We start from the raw sequence: 23,684 nt of genomic DNA, 5'->3' as shown, positions 1-23,684 counted from the left end.
AAGGATTTTGTGTGAGATTATTTCTAAACCTGTTACCCGATGAATAGGAAAGTGGTCTTTTGGGATTCGTGAGAGGATTGGGTTTACACTGTTTTTCTTAATTTAGGGAAAAGTAGCTACTTTTTATAGGTATTGTCTATATTTTTGGAAACATTCCCCGCAGTATTATGACTGATTTAGAGCTTGTACTTTGATATTTTGTATTTATTTATTGGATATTATTGGTTTTTCTATGAATGAAGAAGAGATACATGGTCTGCATTATATGTATTATATTGAGAGATGAGTAAAGTGTGAATAAAGACATGTACTCTTATTTATTTATAATTAGAGGATATTTTAGATATTTAAAAAAAAGTGACACATTAGAGGGTGGTATATATTGATTATTAAATTGTATTGTGAGGGTCAGGGTGCACTGTGGAAATTTGGGGATAGAGGGAAGATAGAGAAACTGAAGTAATTTGTATTTTTACGATTTGACTGTCTATTGGGAAATTGAAGAACTATGAATTTTGAAGTAAAGGGGAGATTATTCTTTGGGAAAGGCCAACAAGTGATTTAGATTTTTTGACTTAGAGTGTGTAGTAGATTTAGGGGGACATTTCCAGTGTGATTTTGAATGTTTTAGATTTTCACGGGTGTTACTATTGATTTGTAATTATTTAGATAGAACTATTGAGATAATTTTTGTATTTCTTTATTGCTGAGATGATGTATTACTTTATTTATTTGTCTGATACTGCGGGGAAAGAGATTAGATGATTTGGAAAGTATTTAAAAAAAAAAGGGACATTCTTAGGGAGGATAAGATTTGAGAGGGGAAACTGAGGGTATTAGAAAAAGGGAATAGAAGGAGATGGGGGATTAAGGGACATTATGGAGGGAAATTGGGGGTTTTACTTATAAAGGGGGATAAGGGACAGGAGTATTTGGATACTATAAAAAAAAGGATGAGGGACAGGAGTACGGGAACATTTAAAAAAAGGGATGAGGGAGAGGAGTATGGAAACATTATAAAAAAAGGGATGAGGGAGAGGAGTATGGGAACATTTTAGAAAAGGGATGAGGGATGGGAGTACACGGAATAAGGATGAAGGATAAGAGTGTACTAAAAGGGGATGGAAGAGATTAAGAGGAAGGATAAAGGGGGGACTAGAAAGGGATGAGAGATAAGGTGAGTATTATGAAGGAGCAGAGAGGATTGGCAGGATAGGAGAAGACTATGCTGAAGCAGAAAAGGGGGACTAGAGAGGATATAGATTTTAAGGAGGAGGGGGAATGGGGGCTTTTATGAGGGATGAAGGAAGGGGGGCATTAAAGGAAAGGGAAGGAAGGCTAGAAGGTGAGTATTTTAGAAGGGATGAAGGATAAGAGAGAGAGGGAGGGGGATTGAAGGCTTTTGGAAGGAAGGTGGGATTATGAAGAGGATGGAAAAGGATGTGGGAATGGGATAGGGATGAGAAGAGAGGGGACTAGGAAGGGAGCTAAGAAGGTGCGAGAGGGGAAAGGGGGGCTATAGGGATGAGGGAAAGGAGTATTTGAATTGGGAAGGGAAAGGGATGAAGGATAGGAATTTGTGAACATTAGGGAAAGGAGTATTGATATTACAGTGAGGGAAGAAAGTATTGATACAATCGGGGACGAACGATGAGGGACAGGAGTACTAGAACATTGGGGGAAAGAAGTATTGCTATTATTGGTGTGGGAAGAGAGTATTGATACAAAGGGGGACGAACGATGAGGGAGCGGAGTATTCCAACGGGGGGAGCAGAGGATGATGGATAGGAGTAAGCTAACTAGAGATTGAGAAAGGAAGGGATTAAGAAGTGAGCAGGGGGGACTAGGGATGAGGGACAGGAGTGTGTAGATATTATTAGAAGGGATGATGGATAGGGGACTAGTGAGAAGGGGATTATAGTGCTACTGTGGGGATAAGAGAAGGAACGGAAAGTGATGAGATGAGCTGGAAAGGGTGAAGGGGAGAGATTGGAAAGAAGGGATGTGTCTTTTAGGGAAGGAAGTATTGATATTACTAGAGAACTGGGATGTAGTGGGAGGATATAGGGAAGGATTCGGAGATATTTCCAAGGGAACTCGCAAGCGGGGGATTGTAGGGATTAGAGAGAGTGAAGAGAACTAGGAAAGGGATGGATTAAGAGATATTAGAAGATGAGAGCGGGAGGGATGCTGAAGGAACTATTATTGTAGGGATGGGAGACGGAGATGATTGAAGGAAGTAACTGAACTTTGATAGAAGTAGAGAGCTATTTGTGAAGGATTTATAGGAGAGCTACTATGATTAACTGTGTGAGAAGACTATTTAGAAGGGAATAGATGATTTACTGAGCATTGAGAGGATAGCTGTGAGAGATATTTTAGGAAGAAGGGAACTAGATTAGGGATTTATATGAACTGTAGAGAAGGAACTACTAGAAGAGACACTGATGGGATATTATTATGAGATTATATTCCTGACGGATAAGGAACTACTGAAAGATGTGTGATTTAGGTATTAGGAGAGATAAGAAGCGGATGGATTATTAAAAGAACTGTGAGATTTATAGATGGTGAAGTATTAGATAAATGAGAGAGAGATATGAGTGTGTATTGATAGCTAGATGATGGATTATTAAGAGAACTATGAGGACATTGATATTTTACTAGATTAGAAGGACATATTGATGATTATCGAGAAGGATTATAGGTCCGATGACTATATTATAAGAAGACTGTAGATATTACAGCGTGGGGAATGAGGAGAATAGAGAGATACTAGTATTGAATTTGAGAGAGATATTAGGCGATCAGGATAACTAAACTAACTTATGAGAACATAGGGAAAGATGAACGAACTATGGATATTAGAGGAAAGTAACGGATGATATGGATATTATATGAAATGTAGGATATTTGAGGAACTATTTGGATGTAGCCAGAGAGATGTATTGATTAGAAAGGATGGGATTAGAAAGGAAGGATGGATATCAGTGTATTTCTTTGGATTTGATGGAAAGGGGGGAAGTATCGAAACGTACAGAAGATATTATGAAGGGATTAGATTGATATAGGATAGTGTGAAATCACTGGAAGATATGAGATGGTGGAAATAAGTACTAGTATTGATGATTGAATCGGACATTTCGGACTTATTGAAATAGAAAGAAAATAAGGAGATCTGAACTAACTATCTAAAACAGTAACTTTTAGTGCTCTTAGGAATTAACAAGAAACTTGGGCAATTGTGTGACTTCTAGGATTATTGGAGAAACTGGAACTAATTGATTAAAACATTCCTTCGAAGGAATATACAGATACTTGAACATTTGTGTGGTTTCTAGGACTTCTGAAGAAACTGCATAATTTGGAACTAGATGATTAAAATATCATTTCGAAGGAATTTACAAAAACTTGAGCTTTCTAGGATTCTGAAAAAGAAACACAATAAACCCTAACTAACCGATTATACAACTTTGGAAGATAACAGCTATTTTTGAGATTTCTAGGATTCTTGAAGAGTGTGAATCAACTGATTAAAACAAAGTAATTATAGGAACTTGCATAATTTAATGAAAACATAGAAAACTGAACTAATCCCAACTAAAACAGTAAACTTAAAAGAAGATAGATTTAGACTATTTCTAGCATTTTAGGAATTTATAGTGATTCAACATTATTTTAGGATATTTGAAGAAAACTGGATTAACGGACTAAAACAGCACTTTTTGAAACTTTTTAGGAATTTACGGAAACTACCTTTTAGACACTTTTCACGACTTTTCTATGATTCTCAAAGGAGATTGAATTAACTGACTAAATGAAGATAAATTGCGACCATTTCTTGCAATTTTAGGATTTATAGTAACTCTGCTATTTTTCAGTATCTCTTCGTGATGACTTGAAACGAGACATGAGTAATCGACTAAAACAACACTTTTTGGGAATTTCATAGTAACTTGTAACTTTGAATATTTTTTGTGTTTTCTAGGAATTTACAGAAACGTACAGGATTTGATTATTTAATTTATTTCTTTGTAATTTTAAGGGATTTATGATATTTCTTAGAAAAGACAAAATTGACTCGAAGTGAACAATTTAAAGGATGGATGGATTAAAGGATAATTTCTCGGGTTAGCTAGGATTAGATTATTTCTTCGTAACTCGATGATTTTCTAGGATTCTCAAAGGAAATTGAATTAACTGACTGAAACAGTACGACTAGGAATTTACAGGAACACACTTTTTGTACAATTTGAAGGAATTCTCAGGTTAGCTAGGATTTGCTTATTTTATTTCCGCGTGATTTTATAAGAACATAGGAATCGACTATTCTTGAGAAGAAGGGAGAAGAGACGAATTTGGAAGTTTTAAAAGAAAAGAAGGGAAACATAACTAACAACACTTTTCGAGTAACTTGATGATTTTCTAGGATTCTTCACACTTCTGATAAATTTGGAAGTATTGGAATATTTAGGGATTTTTCAGTATTTAGACGATTCTTCATAATTTTATTAACTTTAACATTTCTAGGATTCTTAAAGAGAACTGCACTTTTGGACATTTCTTAGGAATTCACAGTAACTTTGTCATTTCTTGTACTTTTCATAGATTCTAACATTTTTCACACTTTGTCGATTTAGCTAGGATAAGACACTTTTTTCGATTTTCGCGTATTTTTAAAAGAAACGAAACTAACCGGACTTGTAACAAAAGAATACTTTTCTGTGATTTTAGGAATTTACTATGATTTGGACATTTTACAGAGATTTGAACTTTCTGCAATTTATATGGATTTTGTAGGATTCATGGGAACTTTGTACTTTTTAAGGATTTCTAGAATTGGACTCTTTTTGCATTTTGTATGATTTTGATAGGAACTTGAACTTTTTAGACTTTTGTGATTATAAACGACTTTTCGGATAACTGTGCTTTTCACGGTACTTTTTAGATATATTCTATGATTTCCACTTTTTGTAATTTTGAAGAGACAAAGGAAACCCGAACTAACTAACTAAAACAACACTTTTCTAGGATTCTTCACACTTCTTATAGATTTAGGAATTTTATAGCACTTTAGACATTTCCTATGATTCTTCGTACTTTTAAAAACTTAGTAATTTTTGAGACTTTTAGGGATTTTACGGTACTTTTGGCATTTCTACGATTCTTCGTAAATTTAGATCCTTTTCGTCTTTTCTAGAGAATTTCACACTTTTGGACTATTTGTACATTTTCGTGATTCTTAGTAATCGAGATGATTTTCGGATTTGCTAGGATATTTAGATGCTTTCTTATATTTCTAGGAATTTACAGGAACTTGTACTTTTGTAACTTTTGAAATTTTTTAAGGATTTCTAGAATTAGACACTTTTCGACATTTCGTGTGATTTCTTATAAAACATAAGAAACCCTAACTAACCGGAACTAAAATAACAAAGAGAACTTTTTGAATTCCTTGGGGATTTCACAGCTTCCGACTACTTCTATACTTTTCTGTGTTTCTTAGTGAATTGGGATTCTTATTGTCTTTTCTTGTATTTTAGTAAATTATGACTCTTTCGAGCGTTTCTTATAACTTCAGAGTCGGATTATACAGGATTAGGATATTTAGATACTTGGACATTTTTTGTGTTTCTTAAATATGACAAAGGAGACCTAAACTAACCGATTATAAACAAAAGAAAGAACTCTTTTGTGTGATTTGAGATACTTTCGTGTTTTCTATTATTTTACAGAAACTTATACTTATTATTATCTTGTGGATTTTACACGATCACACATTATTTTCGACATTTCTCGTATTTTCTTAAAGGACGACACTAACCGATAACGAAGAAAAGAACTCTTTTTCTGTGTTTCTTAGTGACTTGGATACTTTATTCACTTTTTCCAGTAACTTGTCAGGATTGTACTGATACTTTTCGTGTTTCCTCATATAATTAGAGTAGTTTTCTAGGATTTCTAGTGTACTTTACGGAACTTTCGATCGGATTTGCTAGGATATTGAGATACTTTTCACTTTCCTAGTGTTTTTTAAAAAATGACAAAGGAGATCCGAACTAACCGAGTACAAACACTTTTTTGTAATTTGAGATATTTCTTTGAGTAACTGTACTTTTAGACATTTTTGTGCTTTTCTTGGATTTGTAACGATTCGTGGAGACTTTTACATTTCTTGTGTTTTCTTAAAGACTAAAGAGAGATCTGAACTAATCGAGTAAAAACAACTTTTCTGTAACTTCGTAGATTTAGACACTTTTGTATGTTTCTTGTATTCTGATAGGATTTTTTTTTTATGTTTCTTAAAGACTAAAGAGAAATCTGAACTAACCGAGTATAAACTAGAAAAAGGATTTAGGATACTTCGTACATTCTTTGTGCTTTTATATGACTTCGCGTTAGCTAGGATATTTAGAGATCATTTCGGATTAAGACAGACGACACTTTTGTGTTTTTTTACTTTTATCGAATTCGTAGTCTTCTACCGTTTCTAGATTATTTTTGACGTAACTTTCTGTCGGATTCGGAAGGATTGGGATATTTACGTATTTCTTCGTACTTTTCGGTGTTTCTTTGTATAATTCTACGATTCGTAGGGACTATTTCTTATGACTTCTAGTAACTTCTCCAGTTTACTCATATATATATTATATATATATATGGAGCGTAGGATTTGATTATTTCTAGTGCGTTTCACGAGACATTCTTATGATTTACAAAGAATGCGGATATTTAGATACTTTTCGGTGTTTCTTAGATTTTTTTTTTTTATGTGATTTTCTCGGGTTTGCTAGGATATTGAGATACTTTTCACTTTTTCTTAGTGTTTCTTAAAAGAATGACATAGGAGACCTAAACTAACCGAGTATAGACACTTGATTTTTTATAGATTTCTTGTACCTTTCTATGCTTCTCTCGGGTTTGTACTGATTTTGAGAGACTTGTCGAGTTTTCTAGAGTTTTTAACAACATGATTTATATTTCATAGAGGATTAGAATATTTTTGTAGGATTCTCTCGGGTTTGTTAGGATATTGAAAGAGACTTGTATTACATTTTCTAGTGATTTTTAACAACATAATTTAGTATTTCTTGAAGGATTAGGATACTTTTGTGTTTCCTCGTACTTTTCTAGGACTTGCTAGGATAATTAGATACTTGACTGTTTTTGACATTTTTTCTTAAAGAACAAAACTAACCGATTATAAACACTCTTTCTTTCTTCGTATGATTTTCCTGTGTTAGCTAGGATTCGTAGACTTTTTTTTTACTTTTTCTGGCGTCTCTCGGATTTGCTATGATTCTTATGATACTTTTCGGATTTTATATATATTTTGAGTAGGATTTGGGTATTTCTAGTGTTTCTTAGAACTTCGGTGTCGGATTATTACGAATTAGGATATTTTTATGCGTCTTTGTACTTTTTTTTACGTCTTCTAGTATATCTCTCAAGTTAGCTAGGATTCTTATAACACTTTCTTGACGAATCGAGATACTTTACTGTGTTTCTTAGATTCTTACGATCCGTGGAGACTTTTTTCCCTTTTCTAGTAAGTCTCTCGGGTTTGCTTAGATTACGAGAGACTATTTCTTATTTTTTCTAGTGTTTTCACAACATATTTAGGTATTTCATAAAGGATTAGGATATTTTGTAGGATTTGCTTATATTTTCACGGTTTCCTACTTTTCTCGTTTCCGAAAAGGACAAAGGAGATCTGAACTAAACTTCGTGAATTTAGATACTTTTCACTCTTTCTTAGTGTTTCTTATAGAACAAGAGAGATCTGAACTAACCGAGTATATACTTTTTTAGTAACTTTGTACTTTTCGGTGTTTCTTATATTCTTCTATGACTGATTTTGAGAGATAATTTCGAGTGGCTTAGGATATTTATGTATGATTCGTAGGGCTTATTTCTTATAAGACAAAGGAGATCCGAACTAACCGAGTACAAACTTCGTAAATTTAGATGCTTTTGTACGTTTCTCGTATTCTTCTAGAATTTTGACATTTTGAATTATTTTAGAAGGATTAGGATATTTTCGTACTTTTCTATGCTTCTCTCGGGTTTGCTAGGATATTAAGACACACTTTTCACTTTTCTTGTGTTTCTTAAAAATGACAAAGGAGATCTGAACTAACCGAGTACAAACACTTTTTCTGTTTCTTCGTAGATTTAGGTACTTTTGTATATTTCTTGTAGTTTGCTATGATTCGTAGACTATTTCGGATTTTGACATTTTTCTTAAAGAACAAGACTAACCGACTGTAACATACTTTTTCGAGCTTCTAGGAAATTTGAGATACTTTTCGGTGTGTGATTCGTAGAGACTTGAACATTTTCTAGTTTCTGAGATTTTTGAGGGATTATTTTACATTTTTCTAGTAAGTCTCTCGGAATTGTAACGATTTTGGGATACTTTTATTACTTTTTCTAGTAACTTCTCGGGTTTGCTAGTATTTTCAAAGTAGTTTTAACTGTGTTTTCATACAACTTTAGAGTGTTTCATAAAGGATGAGGATATTTAGATACTTCTACATTTCTTGTGTTTCTTAAAAAATAACAAAGGAGATCCGAACTAACCGAGTGTAAACTAGAAAAAAAAAAGGACTCTTTTCTGTGTTTCTTGGTAATTTTAGAAACTTGGTACATTAGAGATTATTTGGGATTAAGACACTTTTGTGTGTTTCTTGTACTTTTCTAGGATTCTCTCGGGTGTGCTTATATTTTCTTGTTTCTTAAAAGGACAAAGGAGATCTGAACTAACCGAGTACAAACAACTTTTCTGTTTCTTCGTATATTTCTTGTACTTTTCTATGCTTCTCTCGGGTGTGTTAGGATATTGAGATTATTTCGGATTTAGACACTTTTGTGTTTCTTTGTACTTTTCTAGGATTTTGTAGATTTTCTCGAGTTTGCTTATATTTTCATAATTTCCTACTTTTCTTGTTTCTGAAAATGACAAAGGAGATCTGAACTAACCGAGTACAAACAACTTTTCTCTTTCTTCGTATATTTCTTGTACTATTCTATGCTTCTCTCGGGTGTGTTAGGATATTGAGATTATTTCGGATTTAGACACTTTTGTGTTTCTTTGTACTTTTCTAGGATTTTGTAGATTTTCTCGAGTTTGCTTATATTTTCATAATTTCCTACTTTTCTTGTTTCTGAAAATGACAAAGGAGATCTGAACTAACCGGGTACAAACTTCGTAAATTTAGATACTTTTCGGTGTTTCTTTACTTTATACGATTCTCTCGGGTTTGTTATGATACTTAAGACACTTTTCGAGTTTTCTAGTAATTTCAGAGTAGTTTCAAAGATACTTCTCGGGTTTGTTCCTATTTTCAGAGATACTTCTCGGGTTTTCTCATACTTTCAAAGTAGTTTTCTAGTGTTTTAGATACAACTTGAGAGTATTTCATAAAGAATTAGGATATTTTGTAGAATTCTCTCGGGTTTGTTCCTATTTTCAGAGATACTTCTCGGGTTTTTCTCATACTTTCAAAGTAGTTTTCTAGTGTTTTAGATACAACTTGAGAGTATTTCATAAAGGATTAGGATATTTTGTAGTATTCTCTCGGGTTTGTTACTGATTTCAGAGATACTTCTCGGGTTTTCTAGTAATTTCAGAGTGGTTTTCTAGTGTTTTTAACAACATATTTCGGTATCATATAAAGGATTAGTTCAGGTTAGTTCAGGTTAGTTCAGGTTAGTTCAGGTTAGTTCAGGTTAGTTCAGGTTAGTTCAGGTTAGTTCAGGTTAGTTCAGGTTAGTTCAGGTTAGTTCAGGTTAGTTCAGGTTAGTTCAGGTTAGTTCAGGTTAGTTCAGGTTAGTTCAGGTTAGTTCAGGTTAGTTCAGGTTAGTTCAGGTTAGTTCAGGTTAGTTCAGGTTAGTTCAGGTTAGTTCAGGTTAGTTCAGGTTAGTTCAGGTTAGTTCAGGTTAGTTCAGGTTAGTTCAGGTTAGTTCAGGTTAGTTCAGGTTAGTTCAGGTTCCTCTACTCGGGTTGGTACCTTGAAGTGGTGTAGAGGCTGAGTAGGGTGCAGCGATTTCCTATGCCATGCCGGCCGGAGCTTTAGCTCCTAATAGGGTTTCCCAAGCCGGACGGGATGGGAAGGAGCACCCGAAACCAAAACCAACCCAAAAAACGCACAATATGGAAAATAAGCAGAAAGAAAAGTTTCTCCGGGCGGGTCCGGTAATCCGGGAATCCCGCACCTCATCGACAGAAGAGGTCTGCCCCGTAGGATACGGAGGGGGCAATTCTGCAACAGTGAGAAAGACAGCAAGCCAAGATATTGAGACAGTGGACGATTCAGGTAATTTTAAAAGAAGAAACTCCATCAGAAGAACCCCACCACACAGAAGCAGAAGTCAAGGACAGGAAGGGACCTTTCATACTCCAAGACAAGACACATTGGAATGGGATAACAGTTTTGATATTGAGGCGATGACTGAGAAAGTGGGAGATACACCGGATTCTATGCCAAAAAAAAAGAGAAAATGGGAACTAAATACAAAAAACAACGCAACAACAGAGACAACACAAACGAAACAAATGGAAGAAACCCTGGGAAATATGGAAACATGCATGGAACAACTGAACAACTTTATTAAGGAGAATAAAAACGTACATGTACCTATCAAAACATTAGTGGGGAAATTAAATGGAATGCTAAAACAAGCTAGGAAGGAGAAAAATAAAACAAACAAGGAAGACGAAATGATAAGACAGGAGTATGCAGCCGAATTAAAAAAAGAAATCGAAGAACTTAAAAGAGAAAACAACACATTAAAACAGCGCCTAATTAGCATAGAAAAAAATGCAGGGCTAGAAGAAGACGAACAGTTAATAAGTATTGAAGGAGATAATAAATATGAAAATTACAAGGAAATAGTTAACAAAAGATGGAGTGATATAATTTATAAAAATACAGAAATCAAAGTAGGCAACCCCCTACAAACAAAAGATAACGTGACGAAAGTAGTACTGGTGGACCCGGAAGATAAAAAAATGGATAAAAGTATACAACGGATCTTTAGAGAACGATTCCCTGAACTTATAGACGCAACTGGAAACTTGGAAGTACTGGAACAAAAAACAACTATCAGATCACAAAAAGGCAAAGGACCAAATGTTAAAAAATTAATTAAAATCGAATATGACGGGACAGAAAAAGAATTGTATGGTAGAATAGAAGACATTAGAGAAGAAACTCGAGGAGAAGCATGGATAGCGATGCACTCAATAAATACAATCAATATAGAAAGACTAAGAAAAATGATAGAACTGATATTTATTGGAACAGAAACGAACATAGTTATATACACAAACAGAGATGAAATGAGCACAAAAGAAATAAATAAAGAAAAAAAGAGCTACGCCTTGGTCGTCGAACAAGCGGGATCTGGATACAGCGAGATGCTGAAAATAGTTAAAGGCTGTGTAATGGGATCTGACGCCAGCAAAAAAATTAACACTATAAGAAGTACAAGAGAAGGGAAGCTATTAATAACTACAGACAAAGACCTAAAAACACTAAACGAGTTAAAAAAAATAATAAACCAAAATATCACAGGAGTAAAGGTTAAAGCTATAGGAGAAACACAAAAAAGAAAGACAGTATATATCAGGGGCATAGATGCCTTATCTAGAATAGAAGATATCAAGGAAGCTCTCGGCGAAAATATTGAAAAAATGGAAGAAATTTATGTTAGTAACATGCGACCGGCGATGAACAACACTCAGACTGTAACGGTATCAGGCCCAAAAAGTAGCATAGATAAAATTAAAGGGAAAATAAGAATAGGTTTATCCTGGTGCAACATTGAAACAAAGATAGAGGTCAACCGCTGCTATCGATGTTGGGGCTACGAGCACAACGCTGGACAGTGTAAGGGGCCCGATAGAAGTGGCTTGTGCTACAAATGTGGAAAAGGTGGTCACACATCGAAGGAATGTGAAAACGCAGAATTCTGTGTTATGTGTGAGACAACGGGGCACTATACGGGAGGCATGCGATGTAAAGAATTTAGAAGAATTTTGTCCAGAAGTAAGAAGGAAATAACTAAAACCATAAATGGGGGGAACGTAAGACAACAGACAATAGAAGAGGGACGTGAAGACAAACAAACACAAGAAAGGGAGGAAATAACAGAACAATCTGTGATCTAGGAATTTATGATAAATCTAATAAATATGAGAACTATTATAGAAATGAATGAAACTCCGCAAAAAATCTACAAATCTACAATGGGGACAACTGACATAAAAATAGCACAAATAAATCTGGGGAGAGATAAGAGGGCAACGGACCTAATGTTCATGACTATCAAAGAAAATAACATAGATATAATTCTTATTAGTGAGCCAAATAAAAATATAGCTAAGACATACAACTGGTTATCTGATAGCAAGGGAGACACTGCAATTCTAATTATAAATAAAAACATAAAAATAAATAAAGTTGGAACATGTAAGGGCGCTTGCTGGCTGGAACTAGAAAACAATGTAATTTATAGTTGTTATATTTCACCTAACATTAATACATACCAGTACGAAAACTATTTACACGACATAGGGCAAACTATGAAAACACATAAAAAACCTGTCTTATTGGGAGGGGACTTCAATGCAAAGTCCCCTGCATGGAATGAACGTAGAGAAGATGCAAATGGAAGGAGCGTAACCGAATGGATGGCACAACACAGTCTAGTAGCAGTAAATAGTAATTATAAACCTACTTTTGTTAGAAATGAATCTACCTCTATTATAGACATTACCCTAGCAACTGACAAAATAATAAGTCAAATAGGGGACTGGCAAGTACTAGAAGAAGAAAGTCTCAGCTTTCATAAATATATTACATACAGAATATATAGCGGACAACTGAAGCAACAAACACACGAAAGGATCAACGGATGGAAGATGGAAAACTCAAATATGGAAGCACTTAATATTAACTTTAAAAAGATGGTAACAGGAGAAAAACAAAACATAAAAGCAGAAAATATCACAGATCTCATTATTAAAACATGCAATACAGTACTGACTAGGCGGAAAAATACAAAAGGACATAATAAAAAAGCAATTTACTGGTGGAACGACACAATATCACAGTTGAGAAAAGACTGTTTACGGAAAAATAGAGAAAGAACTAGAATAAACAAGAAAGACAACATACCTGAAGAAGAAAAGATACAGGCAAGACAACTATACAAAGAGGCCAGAAAAAATCTAAGGAAGACTATTGGAAGGGCGAAGGCACAGGCATGGGATAACCTATTGAAGGATCTGGATGAGGATATATGGAGTCATGCGTACAAGATTGTACGTGGAAAAATAAAAATAAACCAGCCAAGATTAACGAAAGAAAAAGAGATCGAAATCTACAGAGAACTATTTCCCACAGGGGATATAACTGAGTGGGAGAAGGAAGCAAAAATAAAGGTGATACAATTCTCGGAACAAGAATTAATGGACGCGACTAATAAACTTAAAACAAAGAAGGCACCGGGCCCCGACTGTATACAAGCAGAAATCATCAAACTTTTGATAATGACAAATAAAGAAGTATTTTTGAGAATCTATAACGAAATATTGAGCACAGGAAAATTACCGAAAGACTGGAAAGTGAGTAAGCTTATTCTGATTAGGAAACCGAAAAAAAATGCAAACGATGAAGATACCTACAGACCTATTTCCTTGGTCAACAACCTTGAGAAGGTCATGGAAAACTTAATTTTGACTCGCATAAATGCAGAATTGAACGAAAAATCGGCACTAAATGGGAACCAGTTTGGGTTTCGAAAAGGCCTTTCAACTCTGGACGCAATTAAAAAAGCTATATATGGTGCACAAAAAGAAAGGAAAAAAGCATGCCAACATAGAAGGTATTGTTTACTAATTACGTTGGACGTACAGAATGCCTTCAACTCGGCGGGGTGGAGAGAAATAGTATCTGCAATGAAAAGAAAAAATATCAGTCAATATCTAATAGCATTTGTACAAGGTTACCTACATCAAAGAATGATCCAATTGGACGATGGAAGCTTGATGCCAGTAACACGGGGAGTTCCACAGGGTTCGGTAATAGGACCCCTATTGTGGAATATATTTTATGATGAAATTCTTCAACTGGGGACCGTAGAAGGCACGGAAATCATTGCCTACGCAGATGATTTAGCGGTAAATGTCAGTGCCGGGAACATACAGGATCTAAAACTAAAAACGGATAAAATTATAGCAAACATTATGAAATGGACAAAAAATAATAAAATAAACATACATCCTGAGAAAACAGAGGCAGTTTTGACGAGTACGAGGAGAAACTTAAAAGAATTCGAATTTACAATAAACGATGTGAAAATCAAAACTAAAGAGTATATTAAATATCTTGGCATTTACATAGGAAAGAATCTGAGCTGGAAGTATCACATACAGGAAGTCGCAAAGAAGGCAGAACGAGTGACCAATAACTTATCAAAAATATTACCAAATACGAAAGGACCTAAAGCACATAAAAGAAAACTACTGGCAACAGTTATAGAATCAATAATCCTGTATGGAGCGCCGGTCTGGAGTGAAGCGTTGAAGCAAAAAAGAAACGTAATTACGCTACAAAGAGCGCATAGAAAAATATTATTACGCGTATGCTGTGCATACAGAACTGTGTCTTATGAAGCGCTATGCGTGATCGCAAAGATACTCCCCATAGAATTACAGGTAGAACTAAGAACAAAATTATATAATGAAGGAAACACGAACAGACATGATGAAACAAACAAAATACATGAAAAATGGCAAAAAAACTGGAACAAACTATCGGACAAAGCGCAGAAAACGAAAAGGATAATATCTAAGATAGAAAAATGGACAAAGTGTAAATTTGGCGAAACCAATTACTATTTAACACAGTATTTAACAGGTCATGGATGTTTTGGGGAATACTTAAACCGATTTAAAATTATAAATGAGGACAAATGCAAGTACTGTAACACAATAGATACGGCTGAACACACCATACTCAATTGTGACAGATGGAGTAGATATAGAAGAGAGACAGAAACAATTCTGGAAGAGAGCCTGACAACAAGAAATATTATAGAACAAATGACAGAGAGCGAGGAGAAAAACAAAATTATAATGAAGCAAATAGCGAATATAATAAAGCAAAAAGAATTAGAGCAAAGGGAATAAGAAGGAGACAGATATGGGACAGAAGTAATGTCGAAAGATGATTCCTGTCCCATATCGGAAGAAAACAGAGGGATTTTTTAGTGGGTATTGTGTCGAGTCCCACACTCCCCGAGCCGAGGTGAACATCAAGGGCCCGGGGGTTAGTGCGTAAATGCATTTTTTACCCTCTATAAAAAAAAAAAAAAAAAAAAAAAAAAAAAAAAAAAAAAAAAAAAAAAAAAAAAAAAGGTTAGTTCAGGTTAGTTCAGGTTAGTTCAGGTTAGTTCAGGTTAGTTCAGGTTAGTTCAGGTTAGTTCAGGTTAGTTCAGGTTAGTTCAGGTTAGTTCAGGTTAGTTCAGGTTAGTTCAGGTTAGTTCAGGTTAGTTCAGGTTAGTTCAGGTTAGTTCAGGTTAGTTCAGGTTAGTTCAGGTTAGTTCAGGTTAGTTCAGGTTAGTTCAGGTTAGTTCAGGTTAGTTCAGGTTAGTTCAGGTTAGTTCAGGTTAGTTCAGGTTAGTTCAGGTTAGTTCAGGTTAGTTCAGGTTAGTTCAGGTTAGTTCAGGTTAGTTCAGGTTAGTTCAGGTTAGTTCAGGTTAGTTCAGGTTAGTTCAGGTTAGTTCAGGTTAGTTCAGGTTAGTTCAGGTTAGTTCAGGTTAGTTCAGGTTAGTTCAGGTTCCCTCCCAACGTGTCCCCACCTTGCCGTGGTGGGAGGGCTGAACGTTCCGGGTCGCGGTGTCACTGGGGATACTGGTGACACCGGGACCGGGAGCGGACTAAGAGGGGCACACTTTTTCAGAAATATGATGGAACGCAAGGAAATGGAAAAAAGGTTACTTCCTCAGGGGACTTCGGACCCCCAGGGGACGGCGGGCGAGGTGCCGAAGCAGGCCTCGCTGACTGTCGAAATACAACGACTGCCTTCAAAGGAAGGGTGCGCGATGGACCCCAAGGTCGCCACCCCGGTAACTACTACTGGGAAGAAGAAGAAGAAGCTGACGACGGTCACCGAGACCCGTAGGGGTAGCTTGAGGGAGAGGCAGGATTCGGGAGGATCTGAAGGGGAGGAGGTGTTCGCGAGAAGCCGAAAGGTCCAGCGAACACCACCCAAAGCAGCGAGGGAGATAGAGAAGGACGAGCGAGAAGTGAATGAAGAGGAGACCATGGGAGAGGTAAGTGTTTGGAGGTCTTTTGCAGGGCTCGAGGGACTGCCGGAGCGAAGAATGTCGGAGGAGGCGGTAAACAGATGTGAGAGGGAAGAGTTTCACTCGGACCTATCGATGGATGGACTCCCCCACGCATGCACCCCGGCGGTGCAGGAGAAGAGGAAGCGTCGGGAGGAAGAAACCCCTCCTCCTAACACCATGGGAGCGATGGAGGAGGCCTGTCAACGGGTCGAGGACCTTGAGAGGGTTCTACGAGCGGGTTACAGGCCGAAGGAAGATCTGCGGGACTCGGTGGCAGATCTGAAGAGGGCGCTCAGGAGGGCCGTGCTGGACCTGGAAGAAGCCGTGGGGGAGAGACAGGAACTGAGAGAGCGGGTCAAGGTTCTAGAGAGGCGTAGGGGGTGTGCGGTGGAGACTGCTACGTGTGGGACTCAGACCGCTACAGAGGAGGAGCGTACGGTGGCCGAGCAGAGGGAGCGTGTTCGGTGCTTGGTGGACTCGGGCGAGCTGCTTGCGGCCGTGCGGGAACGCTGGGAGCCGGGCATGTTCTCGCTGACGGAGGTCGCCTATGGGGATCCGCTGGCGGAGGGCTATGGATCGGATTTGGGGGTGCTGGCTGGGGCGCAGACAAGCCCACTGATGGAGAGGGTCATGGCTCAGCTTCCGGAGCTGCGGGAACTGGAGGAAGCCGAGGAGGGTGAGATCCCCTTCCTCACGCAGTCGTGTCGAATGCGTAAGGGGGGAAAGACTGAGGTGAGAGAACGGTACGTGTTCTTCAGGCGACTGGAGAATACGGAACTAGAGGGGGTACTTGGCGCTCTGAGGAGTTTGGTCAGGACAATGTCAGGGGAGGGGAGGACGAAGGTAGTGATACCGTTAATCCAAGGAACCGACCCTGGGGTTGTCCGCAAGCTGGGCGAATTGGCAGCGACCGATACGCAGGTGAGGATGAGGTTCTACTTGCCGGGCAAGGGGCCCGGTAAGGGGGATAACGCGGGGCGGGGGGGTGAGGACCTTATCTTCATCTCCAAGGAGCAGGGGGGCTCCTACTTGGACGCGCTCAAGCGGGTGCGTCAGGTGGTGGCACGGGGGGGCGCAGGAGGGGACGTGCACACCGTTAGGGAGACGAGGCAAGGGGAGGTCTTACTGGCGATGCCAAGGGGTACAGGGAGGGTGGAGAGGCTCAGGGAGCTCCTATCCAAGGAGCTGGGAGCGGAGAGGGTGAGGGGGGGGATTGGGAGACCGGTCACCTTCATCATGCACGGGCTGGATGGGGTCACTACGGCGGAGGAGGTAGTGGGGACGGTGGCGACCGCGGCGGGTCTGGGTCGGCATCAGATTCGTCTGGTGGGGCTCAGGCCCAGCTTCGGAAGCTGTCAGTCTGCCACTCTCCGAGTGGAGGAAGGGGCGGCTGCGGAGGGGCTGCGGCGCCTCGCTGAGGTACGTATAGGCATATCCAGGTGCCGACTGCGGGAACGACGGGACAGCGGCCGCTGCTTCAGATGTTGGGGGATGGGCCACAGGGCGCGGGATTGCAGGGAGGAAGATCGATCCCGGCTCTGCACACGGTGCGGAAAAGAGGGTCATCGGGCGAGTGAATGTAGGGGGGAGAGGTTCTGTCCTCTGTGCGGCACTGGGGGACACAGCGTCGGGGGGCCTGGTTGTGGGGGCCGGGGGCCTGCGCCGAAGGAACCTCAGGTGACGAAGGCAAGACCTGAGAAACCGGGGGAGCCGGAGGCGGGACTCACGGCGTCCGCACCAGGACCCCGAAAGAAGATGGTGAGGAAAAAGGAGGCAGTGATACCGGCTCCAGTGGAAGAGAAGGCGTCGGCCTTTAAAGAGCCTCCCACCCCTAAGGACAGGAGGGCGGAGCCGGATGCAACTTCCACGCCGAAGGAGGTGCCGATGGAGGAGGGAGGGGACAGCAGTGGCGAGAGCCTCCCGCGGACCTTGGGGACCTCGAGGAGGGAGGAGAATACGGGTGCCCGTGGGGGCACGAACGGTGAGTAGAGGTGTGTTGTGTGTGTGTGTGTGTACACGAGTGAATGTTAGGGGTCATGGCGGCGTCGAGCAGGCAGATTCGGTGTCTCCAGATCAACCTGGACCGAGGTCGTCTCGCGACGGATCTCATGCTCCAGGTGATCAGGGAATCGGGGATCGATGTAGTGATCGGCCAAGAGCCGAATAAGGCGACTGGGGGCTTGGTCCGGGACAGGGGGGACTGCGCCTTCCTCTGGATCGCGCCTGGCGTGGAGGTACGGTCCCTTCACCGGGGCCGGGGGTTCGTTGCTGCGGAGCTGGACGGCGTCACTCTCGTCTCCGCGTATTTCTCGCCGAACAGGAGCACGGCCGAATTCACGGCCTGGCTTGGGCGGATGGAGGGGTACGTTAGGGGGCGTGACGGCAGGAGGGTTCTCATTGCTGGGGACCTGAACGCTAAGAGTGGGCGGTTCGGCTCTGGGGTGACGAATGCCTACGGACGGGTCCTGGAGGAGTTCTTGGACGCGACGGAACTTGCACCCATCAACAACGGGTGCGAGTGGACTTTCGGGAACAGACGTGGAAGGTCACTGATCGACGTGACTATGGCAGGAACGAAAGTGGTTGACTTGGTGACTGACTGGAGGGTGGAGACGGAAAAGGAGAGTGGAAGCGGTCACAGGTACGTTACTTACCGGATAATTATGGGCGGTGGCAGGTCGGTGGAGCAAGAGAGCGACAGGGGTAGTGGGGGACGATGCGGTGGATGGTTGTTGACCGAGCGTGGTATGGAAAAGTTGCGTGAGTACGTTGGGGGGAGTTCGGTAGTGGGAGTTGCCGAGGATCCTGAAGGGGTTGTCCGGGAGATCAGCAACGCCTGTGATGAGTGCTTTAGGAGAAAGGTAAGTGGTAAGGGGGGAGTGAAGCATGCAGTGTATTGGTGGAACGATACGATAGGAGAGAGGCGGAGAGAGTGTGTTAAGGCGAGGAGAAGATGGACGAGAGAAAGGGTCAGAATGGAGGGTGATGAGAGAGAGACAAGTGCGGAGAGAGCGTATAAGGATGCGAGAAGAGTACTCAAGGAGACCATTAGGGACTCCAAGAGGAAAGCGTGGAAGGAATTGTGCGCGGAGCTGGAGACGGACGTCTGGGGTCTCGGCTACAAGATCGTGGCTGGGAAACTTGGCCGCCTAAGAACGGGCCCCCTGCCGGAATCAGAAATGATCCGACAGGTGGACGAGCTCTTCCCGAAGATGCCGCAAGTTAGATGGGAGAGGACGATGACGGGGTCGAACGACGTCCCGGAGGTCACGACGGAGGAGATCCTGCAGGCGGTCGGGGGTCTCAAGAGCCATAAGGCTCCGGGGCTGGACGGGATACCGAGCGAGGTTTTGAAGCTGTACCTAGGGGCAGCGCCCCAGGGTATGGTGGGTTGCGTTAATCGCATCTTAACCTCGGGCGAATACCCTAAGGCCTGGAAGAGAACTCGGCTCGTACTGGTGGAGAAGCCAAAGCGGGACCCCGGGGCGGAGACCACGTACCGGCCCATCTGCCTGGTCGACGGACTTGGGAAGGTGGCGGAGAGGGTGGTCAAGACCAGACTGCTGGAAGAGGCAAAGCAGTATGATATGATAAGTGAGAGACAGTATGGGTTCGTCAAAGGTAGGAGCACCATGGACGCCATGCGGGCCGTGATGCGGATCGTGGAGGGTATCAGGAGGAAAAGTTACACGCACGCGGGCTTCTGCGTTATGGTAACGATCGATGTCAAGAACGCCTTTAATTCGGCTCCGTGGGATCTCATCATGGATGTTTTGAGGAGGTCCCCGGTGAGCAGGTACCTGGTCGATGTGGTCCAGTCGTACCTGCAAGAGCGCTTTTTAGTGTTGCCTAACGGGGAGGTCCGGGAGATGTCGTGTGGGGTTCCTCAGGGGTCTGTTCTGGGCCCCGTCTTGTGGAACTTGTACTACGACGAGATACTGACGGTGGGTTATCCAAAGGGCGTCACTCCGGTGGCGTACGCGGACGACCTGGCGTTGGTGGTCGAGGCGCGGAACGGGGAAATCCTAGAGATGAGGACCAGGGAGGCTATGGAACTGGTCTCTGAAACTTTCCGTGCCATGGGACTTCGTACGGCGACGGACAAGACGGAGATGGTGCTCCTGGCCGGGCGGAGGAAAATAAGAAGCATGAGTCTCAGAGTAGATGACGTCTCGTACGAGACGAAGGAATGCGTGAAGTACCTGGGAGTGTGGTTCGGCAGAAATGCTCGCTTCGGTGAGCACGCACGTCGGACCGCCGAAAAGGTATCTAGAGTAATTGGGAAGCTCGAAGGCATTCTGCCTAGAGCCGGTGGTTTGGGGTACGAAAGACGGAGGTTGATGGTGATGGCAGCATCGTCGGTCTTGCTGTACGCGGCTCCTGTCTGGCAGACGGAGCTGACGTGCGGAAAGTACGCGGCCATCCTGGAGAGGGCAAATCGTTTGCTCGCGCTTCGGGTGGCCGGTGCCTACAGAACGGCACCGACCGCAGCGGTGTTGGCATTGGCCAAGATACCTCCGGTGAGAATTAGAGTGTTGGAGAGGAGTAGAATGTGGGAGGAAGGACAAGAGTACAGGGGGGTGATTAAGGAGTGGGTTATGGACGAATGGCAGAGGGAGTGGGAGAAGTACGACGGGTGGGTTAAAGTGTTTATCCCTAATGTAAAGCAGTGGTGCATGACGGAATGGAGTAAGAGTGGCTATATGTTGGCGCAGGTGTTTACCGGGCACGGAGTGTTTGGGAAATACCTGCGCAGGATTGGTGTGGAAGCGAGCGACCGCTGCTGGTTCTGCAGGGATGGAGATAGGGATGTGGTGGACACCCCGGAACACACAATCTGGGAGTGCCCGGAGTGGGAGGGCTCTCGGGCCGAAGCCAGGGCGAAGGGACTCGCCATGGACCGGAGAACGATAGGGCTCGAATTATTGGAGAGTAAGGAGAAATGGGATGCTTTTGAATGCATGGTAGAAGCGATAGTGAGGGCAAAGGTGAAGCATGAGAATGATAGAGTGAAGGAGGGGGCGAGAGCTCGAGACCGCCCTCGAAGGTGATCCATTGGGATTGCCCGTGCCCTGAAGTAATACCGAAAGGTAGTCCCGGGGCAGAAGAGGGGAGGTGGTTTTAGTGGGTAGGCGGGCGACGTAATGGTCGGTCGAGTCCCACACTACCCGGCTGTGGACCAAGCTGGGTGTCTTAAGAAGATTCCCTCCTCCTCGCAAAAAAAAAAAAAAAAAAAAAAAAAAAAAAAAAAAAAAAAAAAAAAAAAAAAGGTTAGTTCAGGTTAGTTCAGGTTAGTTCAGGTTAGTTCAGGTTAGTTCAGGTTAGTTCAGGTTAGTTCAGGTTAGTTCAGGTTAGTTCAGGTTAGTTCAGGTTCCCGTGGGTTGAGCTACCTATCGGGCGCGTCCCCCGGGTGGCGGATAGGGGAGCGGCCATTGATTCCTTTGGGTGTCAGTGGTCAGTGGGGGCTATAAGTAGCTGTTTTCAGAGTAATCTAGAATGACTACGAAAACCCCCACCGTGGACCAGCTCAAATAGCAATAGTGATGATAATGCCTGATCACGAAAAAAATAAGACTACGGTGCAAGGGAGGGAAACCCTAGTACCGGTCGATGTGGGGGTGGGCCACCAGGCCTCCCTCGACCGTCAGCCAACTACTGGTAGAAGATTTTTAGACTTGGGCAGACCGAGGAGTGTCTCACTCACCGGTGGGGAAATATTTAAGAAAAGAAAATTTATAGACACGTCTTTTGGTAGTGTCGATAATGTAGAGCCGTATAAGGAAAAGGATTGTACGGCGTGTAACGTATTAATAGATGCAATTCAAATGGTAACGAAAATAGAAAGAATATTAGTGGCAAATGTTGAACAAAATACAAAAAAGGAAATCAAAGAGGCTGTGAGAAGACTGAGCAGACAAATAGAGACTATGAATAGCGATGTGGTAACTGAGTGGCTGACACAGCATAAAAAGGAAAAGGAAAAACTAACAATTGATGTGGACGTACAGGTAAACTTAAAAGATGTAGAAACTAGTAATGTCTTTACACAAACTACAAATAATGATGAAATTGATTCAATTGTACCGAGTGAAGATTATGAGGTATTTATAGCTTTAAGGGATAAGAAGTGGAGTAAAACTGTATTTCGAAACACTGAACTCAAAACAGGAAACCCTTTATCAACTAAGGACTGTACTGTGAAAGTTGCTATTGGTGAGCTCACAAATGATGGCATTAACCAGGGATTTGTAAATATGTACATGAAAAAATATCCTGAATTAAAAGATGTGGTGGACGATTTTGTTACGTTGGAACAAAATTGTAAAATAAGAAGTAACGATAAGGAAACTCAACTGAGAAATAAAATAGTATCAATAAAATTTAATGGAACTGAAGAAGACCTTTTTAGGAAAATGATAAAACTAAAAAAAGAATGCAGTAACGAGGAAATAATTGTGCTACACCAGCCAAATAAAACAAAATTAGACCATTTTCAAAAAATGATTGAATTATTATTCCAGGGGACAGACACCAATGTGTATATATACAGAGATAAAGATGAAAGTATCCAAGAAAGGCAATGGAAACGCAGAGAACGACTGACGTATGCTGTGGTTGTTGGTAGTCAACAGAAAGGTTATAATGAGACACTTGCGGAAGTTAAAAAAGCCTTGGAAGGAAACAAAGTAACGGAGGACATTAGATCAATAAAATCAACTAAAGAGGGAAAACTTATCATAACAACAGATAGAAAACAGGAAAGTATAAATGAAATACAGAGGATTTTAAAGGATGTGCAGGGGTATGATGAAAAGGACATTAAAAAATTTGGACAAATTGAACATGGAAGAGATTCAGTATATATTAGAGGCATAGATGCATTAACTAAAAGAGATAATGTAATTGAATCGATTAAGAGAGAAATTCCTGGAATAACTTATAATTATATAAGTGAACTGAGGCCTATGGGTAATGGTATGCAAGCTGTTACTATTAGTGCAGAAAAAAATAGCATTGATGCGTTATTATATAAAAGAATAATTAAAATAGGAATGGTACGATGTTATGTAGAGAAAAGGCACATTATTAAAAGATGTCTGAAATGTTGGCAATATGATCATACAGTGGATAATTGTCAGGGTATAGATAGAAGAAACCAATGCTATAAATGCGGGAAGGAGGGGCATTCAATAAAAGATTGTGATAACGGGGAGGAATGTCCCATATGTAAAGAAAGTGGACATTCGGCAGGCAGTGGCAAATGTCAACTGTTTAAGAAACAATTATCTGTTGTCAGAAGAGAATATCGGAGAACTTTCTCTCAA

The sequence above is a fragment of the Euwallacea similis genome, unplaced genomic scaffold (genome assembly GCF_039881205.1).
Source record: "Euwallacea similis isolate ESF13 unplaced genomic scaffold, ESF131.1 scaffold_41, whole genome shotgun sequence".
Taxonomy (NCBI): Eukaryota; Metazoa; Arthropoda; class Insecta; order Coleoptera; family Curculionidae; genus Euwallacea; species Euwallacea similis.
This window is presented reverse-complemented; position numbering follows the sequence as displayed.